The sequence below is a fragment of the Fukomys damarensis genome, unplaced genomic scaffold, assembly GCF_012274545.1.
Source record: "Fukomys damarensis isolate Sample0158 unplaced genomic scaffold, DMR_v1.0_HiC HiC_scaffold_5, whole genome shotgun sequence".
NCBI classification, from domain to species: domain Eukaryota; kingdom Metazoa; phylum Chordata; class Mammalia; order Rodentia; family Bathyergidae; genus Fukomys; species Fukomys damarensis.
The window spans coordinates 38,722,123-38,742,499 of NW_022900917.1; the positions used below are offsets into that span (position 1 = coordinate 38,722,123).

The 20,377-nt window shown below is 37.2% G+C and overlaps 1 protein-coding gene and 1 long non-coding RNA gene across 3 annotated transcripts in view; one reads left to right on the top strand and one right to left on the bottom strand.

Moving 5' to 3' along the window:
* LOC104861116 overlaps window positions 1-8,885 on the top strand; it is a 23,814-nt gene extending 14,929 nt beyond the window's left edge. Inside the window, exons 3-5 of one of the 2 annotated variants that reach the window (XR_779911.1) lie at window positions 1,629-1,707; window positions 4,436-4,479; window positions 8,699-8,885. This is a non-coding gene — a long non-coding RNA (uncharacterized LOC104861116). The remainder of the gene's footprint in view (window positions 1-1,628; window positions 1,708-4,435; window positions 4,480-8,698) is intronic. The other variant, XR_779912.1, reaches the window with a different exon arrangement.
* The window catches only part of Kcnb2 (potassium voltage-gated channel subfamily B member 2), a 461,074-nt gene that overhangs the window by 200,895 nt on the left and 239,802 nt on the right, over window positions 1-20,377 (bottom strand). The gene's annotated exons all lie outside the window — the stretch shown is intronic.

A 20,377-nucleotide genomic window follows, 5' to 3' on the forward strand; every position in this document is an offset into this window, starting at 1 on the left:
TGTGACAAAATACCTGAGATAAATCAACTTCCAGGAGGAAAGGTTTATTTTGACTGATGGGAAAACTCCCCCAATGGCCTATTTCATCCAACTAGTTCTCACCTCCGAAACTATCTCTAAATATCACATTATCTTTAAATATTACTATCTCTAAATAACACATTAAAGAATGAATCCATAAATGAATTAATCCATTTATCATGTCAGAGCCCTCATGATCCAATCACTTCCCAAAAGTTCCACCTCTGAGCACTGCTGTACTGGGGACCAAGTCTTCAACACATGAGCTTTTGGGAGAAATTTACAATCTAAACCAAAATAACAAACATATCCTCAGTTTATACAAGCAGAAACAAAAGGAAACATTCTTTATTATTATATTATTAGGTAATATAAGGGCACAGTGCTGTGAAGATACAGGTGCTTAGGGGAGAACAGAGATGCGAAGTGTGAAGGAGAACTTTCAAGGGCTAGATTCTAAGTAGAAATCCATAAAAATCTAATGTGTAATGGAATTTTGGCTTTGAAAATATGAAGAAAATTTGTCCGAACTTGTGAACAAATCATGTTTAGGTTGCCTATATGCTTATACTGGAAGAGGTGCAGATGACACATCATTTATGCCTGGAAAGTTTGCAAATTATGGGCTCTGATCCACAAGGTTCCTCCCTTAATCAAAGAACAGTGTTGGAAAGGTACATCTGCTGTGAATCAGGCAGCACTTTGAAGTGTAACTCTGATGACTTGATTGCACGTTTGTTTAGGGTTGGGGGAGGTGATATGCAGAACATTCATTGGTAGGTAGCACAGTGTATTCTATAAAGAAACTACACAAATAGAATACCTCTAGACCAAGAGTCATATCACTAAACTGATACTAGTTTGAACAAATTTTTGTTTGTTTGTTTATTTATTTGTTTATTTATTGGTGCCAGGGATCAAACTCAGGTCCTTGTGCTTGAGAGGCAGGCGGTGGAACCACTGAGCTAAATCCCCAGCCCAATTTTTATTTTAGGTTCTTATTTTAAATTTAACTTCTGATGATCTTAGAGTGTATATGCTGCTTATTAAAATAGGTAAATTACTTGTGTTTTATAAAGGGGATATGCTTTTGCAAAGTGATTCCTCCTGGACTTGTCAGGAGTAGAGATATTAGAATATTATTTCCTTCTTTTGCAACAGCATTTTATTCTAAAACGAATGCCATAACTTTAATAGCTAATGGATTTTGTTGGTATGCATTCATTTGCTGTGGAGAAAATCATTACTTAAATAACGTTCCAAATAGGACTGACTAAAGCAAGAAGATGGTATTCTTGTCAAAGCCAGCTTATATTCCAATTGACATATTGTATTCTAGTGCTGACAGCTGAAGGCTAGATTTTTGATTAATCCATTTTCTTCTCATTATGAACACAATCTCTCTCCCCTGAAGGTTCCAGCAATCACTCTAGCAAGCATTAGACCTTGACAGAACAATGCTTATCCTTTGGTGGCCACTGTGTATACAAGACAGAAAGAACTGGTTTTGTTTTCTGAATCTTCTTGAGCATTGTTGAAAAGAGCTCATTCGTGAATGCATGTGTTTTAAGCTCAAGGCTGTATTTTGTTTTTCTCTTCCCTTTAAGGAGTAGAAGAGTGAAGGAACAGGTGCAGTTAATCCAAAGCAAGACAAACACCAGTTGATGAGTCATTTCAAAGTACACGGTGAGGCAGCACACAACACAGGAGTAAATGATTAGGTGTTGAGTAAAGAGTAGGGCAGCATCTCCTTCTCCTACGGATCCACTTCCACTCAGCTGCAGAAGTCAGAAGTTGTGAGCTGATGCTGTTCCCTGAAACCCTCGAAAGCTTATCTCTGGCTTTTGAAAATCACCACTGGTTTTGAGATACTGAGATTGTGTACTAGTTGAAAGCATCTCAATTTTCTTGATGGCCTGCTTTGATACTCAGTCACTAAATACAGTTGGGAAGAAGGGAAGAGTGGCATCCACTAAGAACTGGTTATATCCAACAGGAAGATAATGGATTTTGTTTCTTTTTCAGATTTGATTAGGATACATGATTCAACACATGGTCTAACAGTAGAGCAAATTTTTGAAATTTCTGTATTCCCCAAATCCAGGACATGGACCCTACTTAAGGCCAACACTATACAGAAAAGTACAGCCAACACAAGGTGGATCAGGGTAGATAAATATAAGATTATACTCAGTATAAATGGTTTACCCGAGGGCATCATACCTATTTATGCTGAATTACTAACCTGCTTTAACAGCAGTACAGTTTACATGCAAATCTTCTGGAGTGCTTGGTAAAGCCCTGCCTCTTCAGTTTCTGATTCATTAGGTCTGGATGTGGTGTAAGTTCCCAAGTGCTGCTATTGTTACCGTCCAGGAACCAAATTTAAGAACCCCATTTGAGACATTGGGCAAGGATATGGTTTACTTGCCTCATTTACAACATGGTGGATTTTAGTACAGGTATATCATACCTAGGTTGTTTGAATGTTTAGTTAAGAATGACAAAGGCAAGTACACTGAGAAACTATTACATGCCATGGTAGATACTTCACACATTATCTCATTTAGTGTTTGAAGAAGCCCAACAAGTGGGTATTATCACCCTTTTCCAATCTGAAGAATCGAAGCTTAGCAAGGTTAGTTCACTTGCTTAAGTCCATGAAGGAGGTATGCTACTGCTGAGATTCACCTGAATACACTGGCCATAGGTCTTTAGACTTCCTGTGACATGTTGGCCTCTCCTTTCTTTAACTTGTGTCTATTTTTGTAAAAGGAATCTTTTAAAGCCCCAGGGAGGGAAGAAGCAAAGCTAAGTAAAGGCATTCATTTAAGCTATGTGGACCATTGATTCAATTGTTTCAAGGAGAGGATGTTCAAATTCCAGACATCATACCCCCAGTCATACTGAAAGTGCTTATTTCTGTCAATGACATTGGTGACCTCATCTGGATTCTGATAGTTTTTCTCTTCAGACCTTGACTTTGATCTCCTTTCATTCATGTACATAGACATCATTCCTAGCTTTTGAACAAGCCTATCTTAAAAGGTTCCTGGTGAATCCTTTCATAAATGAAAACTGACTGCCTTGCCATCTACCCACACTGATGCCATTCAGAATGGGGGCAAACCTTGGGCTCTGTTTCATTTTCCCTATCGCTACCTCAATAAACCTCATTACCATTTCTTCCAAACAACAGGGACAGTGATTTTTGTTACTTTTAGTGCTTGCTGTGGATCACAGTATTCTAGATCAGCCATGTTGTAGATTGATTAATTCATTCCACAAAGAGACAGAAACATAAGTTCTGTTCAAAGCCTTGCATATCGTCATATTGTGGTTGTGTAATTTTAGTTAACTACAGTGGGAGGGAGAAGGCAGAGAGTTGGAGTAGGGAACCAAATTTAAATTCTGATGACTGTCTGTTAGTATTTATTGAGAGCCTACAAAAAAGCACAATCATTTGCTGAATTCTCAGATTATCCAGGGTTTCCCCCCTAAATTCTGATTAAGATAGTTTATGCCTTAATTTATAACAAATATAGGGAAGTAGTATTCTTTTCTTCTCAGGGTAAGTTTAATTTTTCATATTTTATGATGCAATATAATGTCATAAAATAGAATAAATGAGCCAAGAATCATTTGATTCCATTAAAACTAAAAATATTCATATTCTTCCATCTATCCCTCCAACTCTTTTACCAAGAAGAATAAATATGGTTTTTGTTTTGTTAAACACAAGGGAGTTCAGCCTTCCCCTGTTCCCCTACTCCATCTCCCCAGCTCCAACATAACACTTTTATCAGTTCTGAGTACTCATTAAACAAAGGACAGTTCTTGTAAAATATTGGCATGATTTTATCCTCATTATCCAGCTGCCCTTTAATTATCCAGTAGATCCAGGGCATATAATAAGGTAATCGGGATAAATAGCATTTGGCATATTTAAAGTAAATATCATATTAGGTTAGCTAGTGGAGTTCTGCCTTTTGTCTGTTAATGGAATACTCATGGGAAATAGCTGTTTTGCTTCAGAAATATAGAATTGTGGGTTCTGAGTTTTTAATATCTACCAATTCAATCACTATTTAAATATTATGTATTCACTGCAAAAGTAGCTCTAGAACTTCAGGTCCTTCTCTGTCTACCTGATAACTGCAATGAGGAGAGAGAGAGAGAGGGTAGAGGGAAATGGAAATTGAGAGGTCTGTGGAATGAAGGTGGAGCAAGATGAACTTCAGGGAATGAACTCAGAGATTTAACTTAGAAACTGGATGGAAAAAAGTGCCATGGAAAAACTGGCTTAGGTTAATTTTCATTTAATCAATTACTTAGCTACATAATTATATGGTTCTATTCATATCCATGTTTATAAACATTTCTTTTGCCTGTCTTTGGCTTTCTTTCTTCCCAGCCTCCTTGACTGCCTGGGCCCTGGACTTTGGCCACACCTGCCAGGTGACATTGATTTCACAGTGCTGTTTGTTTGCCACCACGCCTGGGGTGCCAAGCACAAACGGAAACAGTAACTCAACCATGAGGACAAGCACCATTGCAAACTTCTAGATTCCAGTTTTAATCAGACCTCTCTTTTACTTGTCCTTGATCTACTGGCTTCCTTTTATGTCTCTCAGTAAACATTTCAGAACTTTATCTTCTCCCCCAGCCTCTTACCAAATTCTTGCTCCCTTTTGATAACACTATGAGTCGTACTTTGTTCAGAGAAGAGAGGAAGAGCATCTCTGCAGTGACAAATCTCTCCATTTTCTGCCCCAATTTTTCCTTCTCGCTGGTCTGACTGATCCAGGTGACTGGTTATACACCATCAACCTCCAGCAATATCTTTATTCTTACAGTTTCTTTGATTTTGCTTCCATACATGTGCACCCCACAGTCCTTGGCTTGCTTTGGTAGTTTTGCGCCCATTAAAACCTTTGAACATAAAGACCTGTCTTGATATCCTCTACTTTGAAACTTTGCATTTTTGGGGATTCAGTTACCATTCTCTCCCTGGCTCCTCCTATTTCTGAATATCTCACTTTCCCTGTGCTTGTTAGTGTCAAAACTTCAACATCAGTCTCTGCTATACCAACTATGGCCTACAAGGAAAGGTTCAAATGAAAAAGTTTTACACCATACTATTCCTTAGAACATTTCTAGTCTCTAGGTAAACATGCACATGTGCGAACACACATATACACACACAGCAGGCAAAACAAAAGTGTCCCTAGTTTTCAAAATTCCACCATCTCTGGATATCACCTCCTCCCTTCCACTCAGGATCCTTCATGTATCAGTTATTGATATCTACCTTAAGAGATTCAGTCTTTTGTTGGTACTGGTTCCTTCCCTGTAACTTGTAAATATGCTGAAAAATTTTCTTTCCTAAATTCTGCATTCCTTGTCAGCTACCACCAAGTATCTCTCCATTCACAGACATTTTTTTTTTTCAGAAGAATAACTTACACTCACTGTCTCCATTTGGTTTTTTCCCTCCAAAACCCCACTGTGCTCAGGCTTTTCCCGTCTACCACTCTGCCAAAATGGTCTAGACAAAGACACCACTGACTCTGGCAAGATAAACACCACATTTGATGATATAGAGGCAGCATGTGACAGGCTGATTAGTAATCTTCCTGAAATGGTATGCTCCTTTGCCTTTTGTGACATCCCTCATAGATCTCCTTTTATTTATCTAACGTTTCAGTCTTCACTCCTGGCTCCCCACCGTCTGTCCCACTTTGAGCAAACTGGTGCTCCCTGGGGCTCTGTTCTTATTCTACCTGCTTGCATCAATCTCATTGACTCCCAAGATCTTAGGTACCATTTTATGCCAGTTTCTTTGGCCCATTTCTCTTCTGAGCACCTGACAGTGCCACATGGATAGCCCCAAAGCATGTGACATTCAACACACCCCATACCAAAATAATTTATTTTCCTCCTCCTTTCTTCGTGATACTTATTTAAAAGGTATTGTCCAGAAATTGTCTTTGCATCAGGTCTGTGATAGAAAAACACCAGCTTATATGCAAATGTGGGATATTTGTGTAAGTGATCATACAGGTAAGAGTAAAGGGTAACAGGGAGACAAGGTGGCAAAGGAGAGAAAACTACAGGAATAGAGAAAGTAGCCATGGCAGGAATTGAGAGGGAGCCATTGGCCCCATCCACTCCATGGCCTGAAAGTATTGTGGGGCTCTTGCTTCCTAGAATGCTGCTTTTTACTTCCTAGATGCTTTAGGCTTGCCACTAGACTGTAGAGCTGACGAAGTGTAACTTGCAATGAAATGAGCCAATCCTGGCACTGCCCACTCCTAGCACTGCCCACTCCTAGGGTGAGCCACTGTAAGAAGTTCCAGAATTTTCTGGCAGTTCTGGTAAGGAGAAAGCATCACATGTATGGCTGCTGAGGGCCACGGGAGTCAGCTGGGCAGGACTCCTGGGTACAGCTTCCTCAGCCTTCCTCCTTTCTCCTGTAGGATACAGATTTGCCTGTTCCTGTACCCTACCTCTCTGCCTTCTCCTTATGTACATAGTAAGGCAAGACCTGGGCATTGTGGAAGAATAGTTTCCTTCTAATTGCATTCTCTAGAATTTTCTTTTGGATTAAAAAAAAATAGAACATTTATTTTATAAAATAAGCAGCAATTTTACTTATAAGCACACCAAATACAAAACAGAAATAAAGACCTCTGTTTAACACTAACTAGGTGTGACAGGTTAAATTATGTCCCCTGAACAAAAAGTATGCTGAAATCTTAATTGCCAATTCCTCAGAACATGATCTTATTTGGAGACAGGGTTTTTATAGAGGCCATCAAGTTGAAATGAAATTGATAGGGTGGGCCCTAATCCAGCAGGACTATTATATTTATAAAAGGGAAAATATGGACAGAGACAGACAAGCAAGGGGAAAAAAAGTGAAGGTATGGAAGGAGAATGGTGTGTGAAAATGGAGACTTGGAGTGATGGAGCTCAATCCAAGGAATGCCAATGATTACTGGCAAACACATCAGAACTAGACAGAGGTAAGGGAAGATTCCCCAAGGTTTCAGAAGAAGCATAGCCCAGTTGATGCCTTGATTTTGTATTTCCAGTCTCTAGAACGTGAAACACCAATTTTTCTTTAGTCACACAGGTTATGGTACTTTGCTACTGCAGCCCTCACATGAATGGCCCAGGTAATGCTGTCCATCACAGTGGGCACAGATGCTGTGAGACCCATCCCAGTCTAAGGACCTTCAGAGCTATTGGGATCAGTTCTCCTCAACCCTGTGATGGTCTCTTTTCACTTTTTGGGCAGAAGTCTGGAGTTTAGGATCCTATGGTCTGTCTACTCATTGCCCTCTGCACATAGGGTTATTGGCTTATAAGTGGTCCTAAGACCCATTTGATGCCTGGCTTACATGCAGAAGACCACAAATATAGCAATACCTTCAATCAGCACATTAACCGAATGCCATAGTTAATTTTACCTCTATTTTAGATATAGAGATTCGTAAGCATCAATAATATGGCCAGGATAGAGAGTACTAAGTGGTAGGCCTTAGAATCTAGCCCAAATTACCCTTGCCCTGAGAGCTTGACAGTTTTACTGTACCTTGCTGTCTTGTGGGCACAGTAAGGTTGTTCACAAGGCAGACTTTGCTTCAGATATTAGTAACAGGGGACTCAGTGGGTATCTCTGCTAACTAATCAGTGACTACAACCTTTTAAACATAGGCTTTCTGCTCAAGCTGAGGCCCCCTTGCAGCTATTCGATTTAACAAAAGCTCCATGATCCCACTCTGGATATAAAACACTTAATAGAGGGTTTAAAACACTTAATAGAGGACCGATCTCCATTTCTCAAGTGCCAGTTATTACAGTAGGTTCAAGGTACCCAAGCTCTCTCAATTCTATCTATTTTTTAACTGGGTGTGGTTAATTATTGTTAAGTTTTAAGAATTCTCTATATATTTTGGATGCAAGTCCTTTTCTAGATTTGATGATTTGCAGATATTTTCTAGGAGAAAGACTCTCTTGCTTTTTAAAAATGATATATTTTTATTTTTTTGTGGCACTGAAGATTAAACCCAGGGGCTTTTGCTTGCTAGGCAAGCACTCCATTACTAAGATATACCCCCCACACCACGAATTTTATTTTGAGATAAGGTTTTGCTAAGTTGTCTATGCCAGCCTTGAACTTGGAATCTTCCTTACTTGGCCTTCTGAGCAGCTGTGATTACAGGTGTGAAACATGGGAACTGGCCTCTCGTGTTCTTAATGGATATGATCTCATAGTAGATAGACATGCCACCCTGTCTCACTTCAGTGCCACTGTTTCTGTTTCTACCACTGAGGCCAGGGTATCATCTTTCAAGGAGTCATGGCTAGGCCCACCTTGGTAACTTCCTTTTGCTTCCTCGAAACCCTGTGAATATTGTTCATTGTAAGGATACATACAAACTCTTCCAAGAGCTAATTACAGTTTACTAAAACAAAAAACTATTTGAAATAGAGTTTTAAAATTTTAATTTCTTTCCAGACCAGTAAGTCTGTAGTTTGTCTTGATGCTGAGGCAATTCAAATAATTGAGATAACATGCATAGGTATGTTTTTCCTTATACTATAACGTCATGTTCCTAGGGAATAGTTGCCATACTTATGTCTATTCCTCTTTCTGCTTATTCCATAGAATGTCTGCAACATAATCTACAGGCGGTAACAAATGTTCAACACCAATATCAAATTCAGATAAGTATGACACACACATATACTGGGAGGATCTCATTCAAGATTCAGAACAGACATCTCTTAAGAAACAGATGGGATTTTTTTCACAGAAGCTCAAAGAATATAAGATTTTCATAAAATTATAAAATACCTAGATTAAGCTCCTTTGAGGAATTAATTATCATCCTTTTAGGGACTCTGACTTATTAGCTTAGTAATAAATTTGAGAAAGCAATCCTAACATAAGGTTACACAATTTTTGCTTTACATTTGAAAGTTGCAAAATTTCTTTTAGGCATTTCACTGACTGAAACACCAACACAAGGAAAATCATGCACAGTGTAACTGACAATCCTGAAGTATCCCCACCCCTTTCAGAGGAGCAGTCACAGAATCAGGCCCACAGAGCAGTCTCCACCTCTTCCTCCATGTGAAGAAGGCTAAAACTTTCCTGAGTCCAGAAGAGGCATTTTCTAAAATCCCATTTTTTTTTTATTGAGTTTATTGGTACATTTAGGGATACAGTACAGTTACATTCATTGTTGGGATCATGTACCTTTACATGGCAAGTCTTGATTCTCATTTTTTTCCCCTTACCTCTGCCCTCCCTTCACCCCCTCCTCCCCTCCCCATCTACAAACACTTTATTTTCATCTTTTCATTCTCTCACATTTTTTTCTTTTCCCTTTTTGTTCTTCCCCTACGTATCACACCTTCCCTACACCTTTAGCTCCTTTCCTCCCATTTCTAAATGTCAGTAATCTTATTAGAATCTTATGCATTGTTGCAGAATATTCACACCAGGGAAACTATTTGGTATTTACACATGTGGGACTTATTTATTTCACTTAGGAGTATATCTTCAATATGTATCCATTTTCCTATGAATGAATCTATTCTCTCGCTCTTTATGGCTGAGTAATATTCCATTTTATAGAAAAACCACATCTTCTTTATCCAGTTTCCAACGGATGGGCAAATAGGTTGTTTCCAAGATTTAGCTATTACAAACTGTGCCGCTATAAACATGGGTGCACATACTTCTCTGTGATATGATTCTTTTAGTTCTCTTGGAAAGATACCCAACAGAGGGATGGCTGGGTCAAATGGAACCTCCAGTCCAAGCTCTTTGAGGTATCTCCATATTGATTTCCATAGTGGTTGCACTAGTCTGCACTCCCACCAACAATGGAGGAGGGTTCCTTTCTCCCCACAACCCCGCCAACATTTGTTATTGTGTGATTTCTTGATAGCAGCCATTCTTTGTGGGGTGAGGTGGAATCTCAGTGTTGTTTTCATCTGCATCTCTCGAATGACCAGTGATGTGGAACATTTTTTCATATATTTTCTTGCTGCTTTCACTTCTTTGTATGAGAAATGTCTGTTCATTTCGGATGCCCATTTTTGGATCGGGTCTTTATATTTGGGGGGACTGATTGTTTTGAGTTCTTTATATATCCTTGATAATAGTCCTTTGTCTGAGGTACAGCTGGTAAAAATTTTTTCCCACATTGTAGATTGTCTCTTAGTTCTGCTAATGGTTTCTTTTGAAGTACAGAAGCTTTTTAGTAAGATGAGATCCCAGTTGTTGATTCTTTCTGCTAGTTCCCGTGCTACTGAGGATTTGTTCATAAAGTCTTTTCCTATACCAATGTCTTCCAGAGTTCTGCCTAACTTACTTTCCAGCAAGTTTAATGTTTCTGTTTTAATATTTAGATCTTTAATCCATTTGGATTTTAATTTAGTGCATGGCGAAAGATAAGGGTCTAATTTTAATCTGTGACAGGTTGATATCCAGTTTTTCCAACACCATTTATTAAAGAGGCTATCTTTCCTCCACTGAGGATGGTGAGCTCCTTTGTCGAAGATGAGGTAGCTGAGTACATCTGCATTTGTTTTTGTGTCTTCCAGTCTGTTCCATTGATCCTCAGGCCTATTTCTTTGCCAGTACCATGCTGATTTTATCACAGTGGCTTTGTAGTATAGTTTCAAATTGGGAATTGTTACACCTGGTGCCATGTGACTGTTGCCTATAATGGCTTTTGCTATTCTAGGTCTCTTGTGGTTCCAAATGAATTTTTGGATTCTTTTTTCTAGTTCTGTGAAATATAGTGTTGGAATTTCAATTGGCATTGCATTGAATGTATATAGCAGTTTCGGTAGTATGGCCATTTTCACTATGTTGATTCTTCCTACCCAGGAGCAGGGGATATCTTTCCATTTTTTTATATCCTCTTCGATTTCTTTTTTCAGAGTGCTGTAGTTTTCAGTGTAGAGATCTTTTGTTTCTTTTGTTAGATTGATTCCTAGATACTTCATTTTTTTGGATGCTATTGTAAAAGGAATTTTTTCCCTTATTTCTCTTTCTGTCTGTCTGTTATTTGTGTATAGAAAGGCTATTGATTTTTGGGTATTCACCTTGTATCCAGATACTTTACTGAATCTGTCAATTAAGTCTAGAAGTTTTTTGGTGGAGTTTTTTGGATCTTCAATGTAGAGTATCATATCATCAGCAAATAATGATAGTTTAACTTCTTCCTTTCCTATCTTTATTGCTTTAATTTCTTTCTCTTGTCTAATTGCTGTGGCTAATGTTTCCAGAACTATATTGAAGAGAAGTGGCGATAGTGGGCATCCTTGTCTTGTTCCTGATTTTAACATGAAGGTTTTCAGTTTTTGGCCATTCAATATGATGTTGGCTGATGGTTTTTCATAAATAGCCTTTATTAAATTGAGGTATAGACCATCTATTCCAATTTTTTGCAGGGTTTTTATCATGAATGGGTGTTGAATTTTATCAAATGCTTTTTCTGCATCTATTGAGAGGATCATATGGTTTTTGTCCTTGACTTTGTTAATATAATGTATTACATTCACTGACTTTCGTATGTTGAACCACCCTTGCATCTCTGGAATAAATCCGACTTGGTCATGATGGATGATCTTCTTAATAATCCTCTGTATTCTGTTTGCTAGTATCTTATTAAGGATTTTTGCATCTATATTCATTAAGGAGATTGGTCTGTAGTTCTCCTTTTTGGTTGTATCTTTCTCTGGTTTGGGAATCAGAGTGATACTTGCTTCCAGGAATGAATTTGGAAGTATAGCTTCTCTTTCAATTTCATTGAAAAGTTTGAAGAGTAATGGTAGTAGTTCTTCTCTAAATGTCTTGTAAAATTCAGCAGTGAATCCATCAGGACCTGGGCTTTTCTTTGTTGGTAAGTTTTTAATTACATTTTCAATTTCACTGATTGTGATTGGGGTGTTTAAAATGTTTTTATCTTCTTCGTTCAACTTTGGTAATTCATAAGTATCTAGAAATCTGTCCATTTCTTCTGTGTTTTCCATTTTATTAGAGTACAGGTTCTCAAAGTAGGTGTTCATGATCCTCTGTTAAAAAACCATTTTTTATAGAGATGAGCTGGTTGTCTAGTGTTTCTCTATGTATTTTAAATTAAACATAGTAAAATGAGTTTTGTTTTGCTTTAATGAATACTTCTACAAGTTTTAAAATGTGTATATTCATATAACCATGACTACCACTAGAACACAGAAAAGCTCCATTGACCCCCCTAATAATCCTTCACTTTACAGTCATATTCCTCTCCCAATCCCATCCACTAGCAGTCATCGTATTGATTTCCATCATTATAGTTTTGTCTAGAAACGTCATATAAATAGAATCATAAACTATGCAACCTTTGAACTCTTTTTATCTCTATTAAGTTTATTGGTACATTTAAAACAAACATTACAGTTACATTCATCATTGGGATCTTCTAGCTCTGCATGGTGAATCTGGATTCTTATTTTTTCCCATACCCCTGCCCTCCTTTTACCCACTTCACACTTCCCTACTTGAATTCTTGTTAGAAAAAGAACACACACACACACACACACACACAACAGTGAACTTTTGAGATTCATCTAAGTTGTGTGCATCAAGTTTATTAGTTTTAAGGGGTGAATAGTATTCATTGCAGCGACTACCACAGCTTATTGATTCTTCCATTGTAGAAAATTGCAAAATTTAGAATGGCTATGCCAGTTTCTATTCCCACATGCAGCATATGAGAATCTGGTTGCTTTGTATTCTCAGCTCCTCAGCAGTAGTTGTTACCACTAGAACTATGTACTGTTGGCTATTGTGTAATAATATCAATTTGTGTTTTTAATTTGCATTTCACCACTACAAATACATTTGTCATCAGGTCTCCATATAATCTTTGAGGCGTACTACCCAGGTATTTTGCAAAATATCTCTCAATGGGATCTACCAGATGTTTTTCTCATGATTAGTCTGGGATGTGTTGTGGAGAAGAAGAAAGCCACTCCCATCATAATTTATAAAGAGCACACACATGACTTTTCACTACTGATGTTAGCTTTGATCACCTGGCTGAGGTTGTGTTGGTCAAGTTTCTCCACTGTGAAGTTCCTCTTTCCTTATTTTTCCATATGGTACTTCTTGGAAGGAAATCCATACACTATACAAGACCTACACTCAAAAAAGTGGATAGTAATGTTACTTCTCCTAGAGGATGGTCCATTTACATACATTTTGTAAATTCTGAAATGCTCATTTTCAATGCATTTTCTGTCTGGGTGTTCAAGCTTCAGTTCCTGGGAGGACTTGATAAGTCTGTGGAGAATTCCTCATAAATCTCTTGACAGGGGCTGATTTGTCTTGATGCTCTCCCATGACAACTCCATCCAGAAGTTCCAAATAGCACCTGAACTGGAAACCCCACCTTCCACTTAACAGGTGCAAATATGCAGGGTCTAGATTCCAGTTCTCACAGAAACAAAAAATATGGAGAATTACTTTCATAGTGTGTATTCTGCAGGGTGATTAAAGACCATAAATCTTAAGAAGAATCTCTAAGGCATAATTTTTGTAGGCTGATGCAAAGTCTTCCTTTTTATTCATACCTAGGATTAGTTTCATATAATTTGTTTTTGTACTCTGCAGTGTTTAGTACAACAGATTGTGGATAGGAACTGAAGGCTTGATTTTAGTCCTGGAAACTGCTAAGCACAGGGACAAGTCAGGCAAGTTCACTGAACCTCTTTTTTAAAATGTAAAATGGGATAGTCTACTATACAGGGTTGAGGTGAGCATACAATAAAAATCTCTGCAACTGGTAGTTTTTCATTGGGTTGCATCCTCTTCTACGTCCCTTAAACATTCTGTGCTTCTCAACATGCAATAACATTCATCCCAATGGCAACCACTTGTTAAATGACTCTTTCTTACTAGACTATAAATTCCATGAAAGCAGGCACCATATTTACCTGATTGTACTGTATTGACAGGGCACTGGAGTTGCTAAGATTTGTTCAGTGGCAGTGTTATAAGAGTGATGTTGGCTAAATGATCCTTATGGAAGATGATGTTATTTATAGCCACATAAACATAGATTGTGTGGTCAGCAATATAAGCTCATTTTTAGTAAGGAGAATCAAATAGGATTTTAAGTCAAAGGAAATAGTGAAAATTAATTTTCTGAAGGTTGTGGATATAGCTCAGTGACCATGCTTAACCCTTGGTTCAACCCCTAGCACCCAAAAAAGGTAATTTTTAGGGGGAAATACTGCATTTTACCAGAATTCCTACTATTATTTTATTCAAAAATTCAGATCTGTTATCAAGATACTCCTAAAAGAAGAAAATACATAAATCTTAAGTGAATATATTCTTCTGTAGGTTGTCAGCTTGCCACATTTAGGTTAGAATCTATCCTCCAGTGCTTAACAATTTGATTCTTAGACTGAGATCTCAGAGCTTGAGTAAAATGGAAATATGCTATTTGAATGTCACCATTTATATTATGACATTCTAGAATGAAACAAGTGGGAACATGTAAGAGCTCAGGTAGCCTATGTAAGAGTTAAATGCATGTTATATAAGAAGTAAGAAAGTGTGTGTGGCATCTTGGAATAATTAGAAATTAGGGTAATGGTCATTTATTTTGTTAATAAAGCATTAGCTTCTGGATCAGGGTTCTCCAGAGAAACATACCAATGGACACACACACACACACACACACACACACACACACACACAGTTCCTGATTTATGATTTACTTAAGGATTTTTATACTTTATGATGGAATAAAAATAATATTCAGTAGAAATTGTACTTTGAATTTTGAACTTTACCTTGGGGTGGACATACACTGTGCAATACTTTATCTTTTTGATAAACAAACTGATTTATTCTTACAATGGAATAAAATTTACAAGTGAGAGACATAGCTATTCATCCAATAATATGAATAGATCTCCAAAATCTAATGTATAATAAAAGGGTGCATACATAAGGCATAACACCACTCATTTACATTTTACAACTACAAAATACTATACAGTATTTTTTAAAAAATACACACATTCAATAAAGGTAAAAAGCAAGTGTGTGAATGATGTGTAGAAATTATAAAACAGGGATTATCTCTGCAGAGGAGAAAAAGAAGAGGGTTGGTACTTTAGCTTTGTAAGATTTTATATCTAGGGATAACGGTACAACTCAGTGGTAGAATGTTTGCCTAGCATGTATGAGGCCCTGTTTGATCTCTAGCACAGCCAAAAAATATTACTTTTTAGAAAGATCTTTAAACAAATATGACCAACATAACACGTCATATGTGTGATTTAGGTCCACTAATATGTCATAGCATTTGCTAATATTTGATTATTGCTTTTAATTTAAAAATCACTAGTGCTTAGATACCATCATTTAAAATTGTATGTTGACTTACTTACTACAAATAATATTTATTTTTAACTCTGGTAGGCCCACCCCTTTCCCCCTGTGCAGCAGAGGAGAAAGGTAGCAGCTTGCAATCCTCTGGTGGGCCCACATCTTTGTTGCGGAGAAGCAGAGGAGCAAGGAAGCAGTTTAAGACCCTCTGGTAGGCCTGACCCTTTGGCTCAGAGTGGCAGAGGAGCCCAACTGCATGGGAGCCCAGAAAGCAGTGTCTGTGTCCCCCCTCCCTCATGAATAAGAGAAAGAGGACCTCTCTGAGGTTCCTAGATGAAAACTGAAGCCCACTGGAAAAGTGAAGAAAAATCTCTGTGATAAAGGCACACACGACACCACCATAGTTGGTAAGTCAGAGGGACCAGCACCTCACATAGAAACTTGGTATAACTTCAGGGGGAAGACAGCTGGAATATTCAGCAGAAATTTGCAGAATTCAACCCAGCAGGAGGTCAGCGATCTCAACTTGGGCCTTGCAGACAGAAATCAGCCTGAACTTCAGGGGACAGCTGCTGGCTTGCTGAGACTAATGAACTTAGTTCTACACACTCCTGCCCACGATGTGTACTGTGTCAAAAGAGAAAGGAGGCCCTCTATTTCTATTCTTATTTTTTTATTTTCAAAATAATATTTTTCTTTTTTCATTTAAAAAATTTTACCTTTTTCTTTTCTCAATTATTTTCATTTTTATCTTTTTTCTTATATTCTTTTCCCTCTCTCTCTCTTCCCCTCCCAACTTGATCATTTCTCTCCCTTTTTGTTCCTATTCATATCCTAATTCAAATTTCTTTTCTTTTCCTTTTCTTCTCTTTTCCTTCTCTGAATTGCCATTAGTTTTAAAAGAGATTACAGTCTCTAGACTTCCTATTGCTATTAGTCTGTTCTGTTCTTGTGTATATTTTGTTCTGTCTTCTCCTCTTCTCTTCAACAGCTTCCTAGAGTTTCTGTAATCTTCCTTTGTCCTATGACCACACTTCTAACCTTTCTCCATCCTATCTATCCCTCCCTCCCCAACTCTTTCTAAGTCCCCAGCCTGAAGAGTAAAGTTGCTATGTTGAAGAGTTTATTCACTATAAACATATTTTGGGTTGGTCCTTGATTTTGATTTAATTCACACAGTTAAAGGTGATAGATTACTAACTACCACAAATTGTCATTTTCTAAACTGTGCTTGATGCTACTATGTTGCTGATTGTATCACTTGGGCTAAGGTGTTGTGATTGTTCTAATCAGTTGTCCTTCATGGTATAATGAAAATGAGATTGCCTCAGAGTCATTAGAGACTCAAAACCTAAACACCTGCTATATCTGAAAGATCAAAGTATTAACCCAGAAAATAAACCAAGGACAGTACCAACAACAAAATAGAAATTAGAAAACATTTTTTAAAAGGCACAAACACAAACCCCAACCTCAACAAAGGTAAACTCTCAAGGAAATGAGGTGGAAAAGTCCGACAGTCAACCATCTGGACACCCTGAACCAATAGCACAGGAAGTTAAAAAAAAACCAAAAAACAGATAAATGAGAAAAATTCAAAACAGAAATAATTTCCCAGATAACCACAGAGATGGTGAGAAGAATGAAAGACATGATTAGAGACTTTAGAACAGAACCAGATTAAAAAATAGATGATCTTATGTACTACTATAGTTTTTCACACCAGAGAAAATATTCGGTATTTACATATGTGTGACTTATTTATTTAACTTAGGAGTATATATTCAATATGTATCCATTTTCCTATGAATGAATCTAATTTCTCATTCTTTATGGGTGAGTAGTATTCCATTTTATAGAAAAACCACATCTTCTTTATCCAGTTTCCAACTGATGGGAAAACTATAATAGTATATAAGATCCTAATGATATAATTGACCATATGAAATAGGAAGAAAAGGGCTAAAGGTTTAGGGAAAATGGGAAGGGTAGGGGAAAGGTAATAAGGGAAAAGAAAAGATATGAGAAAATGAAAAAATGGAAATAAAGTGTTTGTACATGGGGAGGGGAGGACGGGGTGAAGGGAGGGCACAGACAAGGGGGGAAAAAATGAGAACCAAGACTAGTCATGTAAAGGTACAAGATCCCAATAATGAGCATAATTGTACTATATATGTAATATGTACCAATAAACTCAATAAAAGAAAAAAATAGATAATCTCAGGACCATGATGGAAACCATGAATACCTAGCATTGGAAAGAAATGGAAACCTTGAATGTCCAACATAGGAAAGAAAAGGAATCCATGAAACAGATTTAAACAGATATTCAGGAAGTTAAAAACTCTACAGAAAGCATTTGCAGCAGAAGGAATGAATGCAAAGATAGAATTTCAGATATATGAGATAAGATCGTGGTCAGTGACCAAGAAAAGAGAGATCTTTTTAGAGTAAGGCATCTTGAGAAATTGATCCAACAACTCTTAGATGATGCAAAGAAGAATAATATAAGACTGATAGGAATCTATGAAGTAGCAGCAGAAAGTAAAATGACATAAAAAAAACTGTTCACAGAATTGATGACAGAAAACTTCCCAAACAGAGGGGAGGCATTTGACATACAGCCAAGTGTGGCATGTAGGACTCCAACTAGCCATGATGAAAAAATATCTACACCTAGATATATAACAATCAAGATTCCAGAAACCCAACAGTAGAACAAAATACTACAAGTAGTTAGAGAAAAGAAACAAATCACATGCAAATGAAAGCCCATCAGAATCACAGAAGACTTTTCAACACAAACCCTCAAGTCAAAGAGAGCCTAGAATGAGGTATTTCAAATCATAAAAGAAAACAACCTCCAACCTAGGCTGATGTATCCTGCAAAACTATCTTTCAAAACTGATGGGGAAATAAGATACTTTCACAACAAAGAACACCTGAGAAATTTCGTGAACACCAAACTGGCACTCTAAACACTTCTAAACAATATCCTGGAAAAAGAAAATGAAGGTCACAACTCCATAAGGGCCAACAGAGCAAATATACCAGGCAAGGCAAAAAATTAAAGAGAGAGAGGTAAAAATAAAAAAAATAAAAGAAACAACAACAGAAAAATAATATGACAATGATAAGTCAATTCATGACAGTTCTATTGACCTCAATTCACCAATCAAAAGAAAAAGGATGGTAGAATGGATTAAGAATCAAAATCCAACAATATGCTGCAGACAAGAAACACACTTGATCCACAAAGAAATTCATAGACTGAGAGTGAAAAGATGGAAAACAGTTGTTCCTGTGATAGAAGCCTGGAAAAAAAAGCAGAGGTAGCTATCTTATTTGCACACAAATTTCAAACCAAAGCTATTTAAGGGAGACAAAGAAGGCCACTACATCCTTGTAAAGGAAACAGTACAAGAGAAAGAAATGATAACCACAAATATATATGCACTGAATATGATTGCCCCCAACTATACAAGACAAATAATAACAGATATGAAAAATGAAAGAAGCACTAATACAATTGTAGTGGGGAACCTCAATACTCCACTGATACAAATAGACAGATCATCTAGACAAAAAAATCAACAATGAAGTAACAACTGAACCAAATTTTAGCACAAACAGACTTAGTAGATGTCTACAGAGTATGCCACCCAATAAAATCAGAATATACATTCTTTTTGGCTGCACATGGGACATTCTCCAAAATAGACCATATGCTAGCTCATAGAACATGCTTAAGTAAGTGGAAAGGAATTGAAATTATTCCCTGTATATTATCAGACCATAGAGCAATTAAACTGGAGATCAATAGCCTAAGAACTTCACAAACATATGGAAATTAAATAACACCCTGCTGAACAACCACTGGGTCACAGAGGAAATTAAAGAAGAAATTGGACAGTTTCTACAATTACATGATAATGCCAATACAGCATACAGGAATCTATGGGACACAATGAAAGTAGTTCTATGAGGGAAATTCATAGCTGTGAATGCCCATACTAAGAAAACAGGGTGAGCGCAAATAAACAACCAAATGCTCAGCCTTAAGCTTCTAGAAAAAGAAGAGCAATACAAACTGAAAGCTCATACAAAAGCAAGGAAATTATAAAGATCAGAGCAGAAATCAATGCAATGGAGACTAAGAGAATGATACAAAAAAATCAATGGATCAAAGAGTTTTTTGTTTGTTTGTTTGTTTTTTCTGTACCAGGGGATTGAACTCTGGTCCTTGTGCTTGTGAGGCAGGCAGCAGAACCACTGAGCTAAATGCTCAGCAAAGAGTTGGTTTTTTGAAAGAATAAATAATTAACCAACCTTATCAAAAAAAAAGAAAGAAAGAAAGAAAGAAAGAAAAAAAGAAAGAAAGAAAGAAAGAAAAGGCTTAAATTCATGCAATTACAAATGAAAAAGGTGAAGTCAAAACATCCAGCAGAAATCCAGAGGATCATCAATACTTTGAAAACCTGTACTCTAATAAAATGGAAAATACAGAAGAAATGGACAGATTCCTAGATACATATGAACTTCTAAAAAGTGTAATGATGATATAAAAATTTTAAACACCCCAATGATAATCAGTGAAGTAGAAAATCTAATTAAAAATTTACCGACAAGAAAAGCTCAGGTCCTAATGGCTTCACTGCTGAATTCTATAAGATATTTAGAGAAGAACTATCTCCACTACTCTTTAAACTTTTCAATGAAATTGAAAGGGAAGCAATACTTCCAAATTCATTCCTGGAAGCAAGTATTACTTCAATTCCAAAACCATGGAAAGAGTCAACCAAAAAAGAGAACTACATGGGAATGTCAGTCGTTCTGCTGCCTGACTCACAAGGCAAGGACCCAAGTTTGAGACCCAGTACCAAAAGAGAGAGAGAAGGAGAGAGAGAGAGAGAGAGAGAGAGAGAGAGAGAGAGAGAG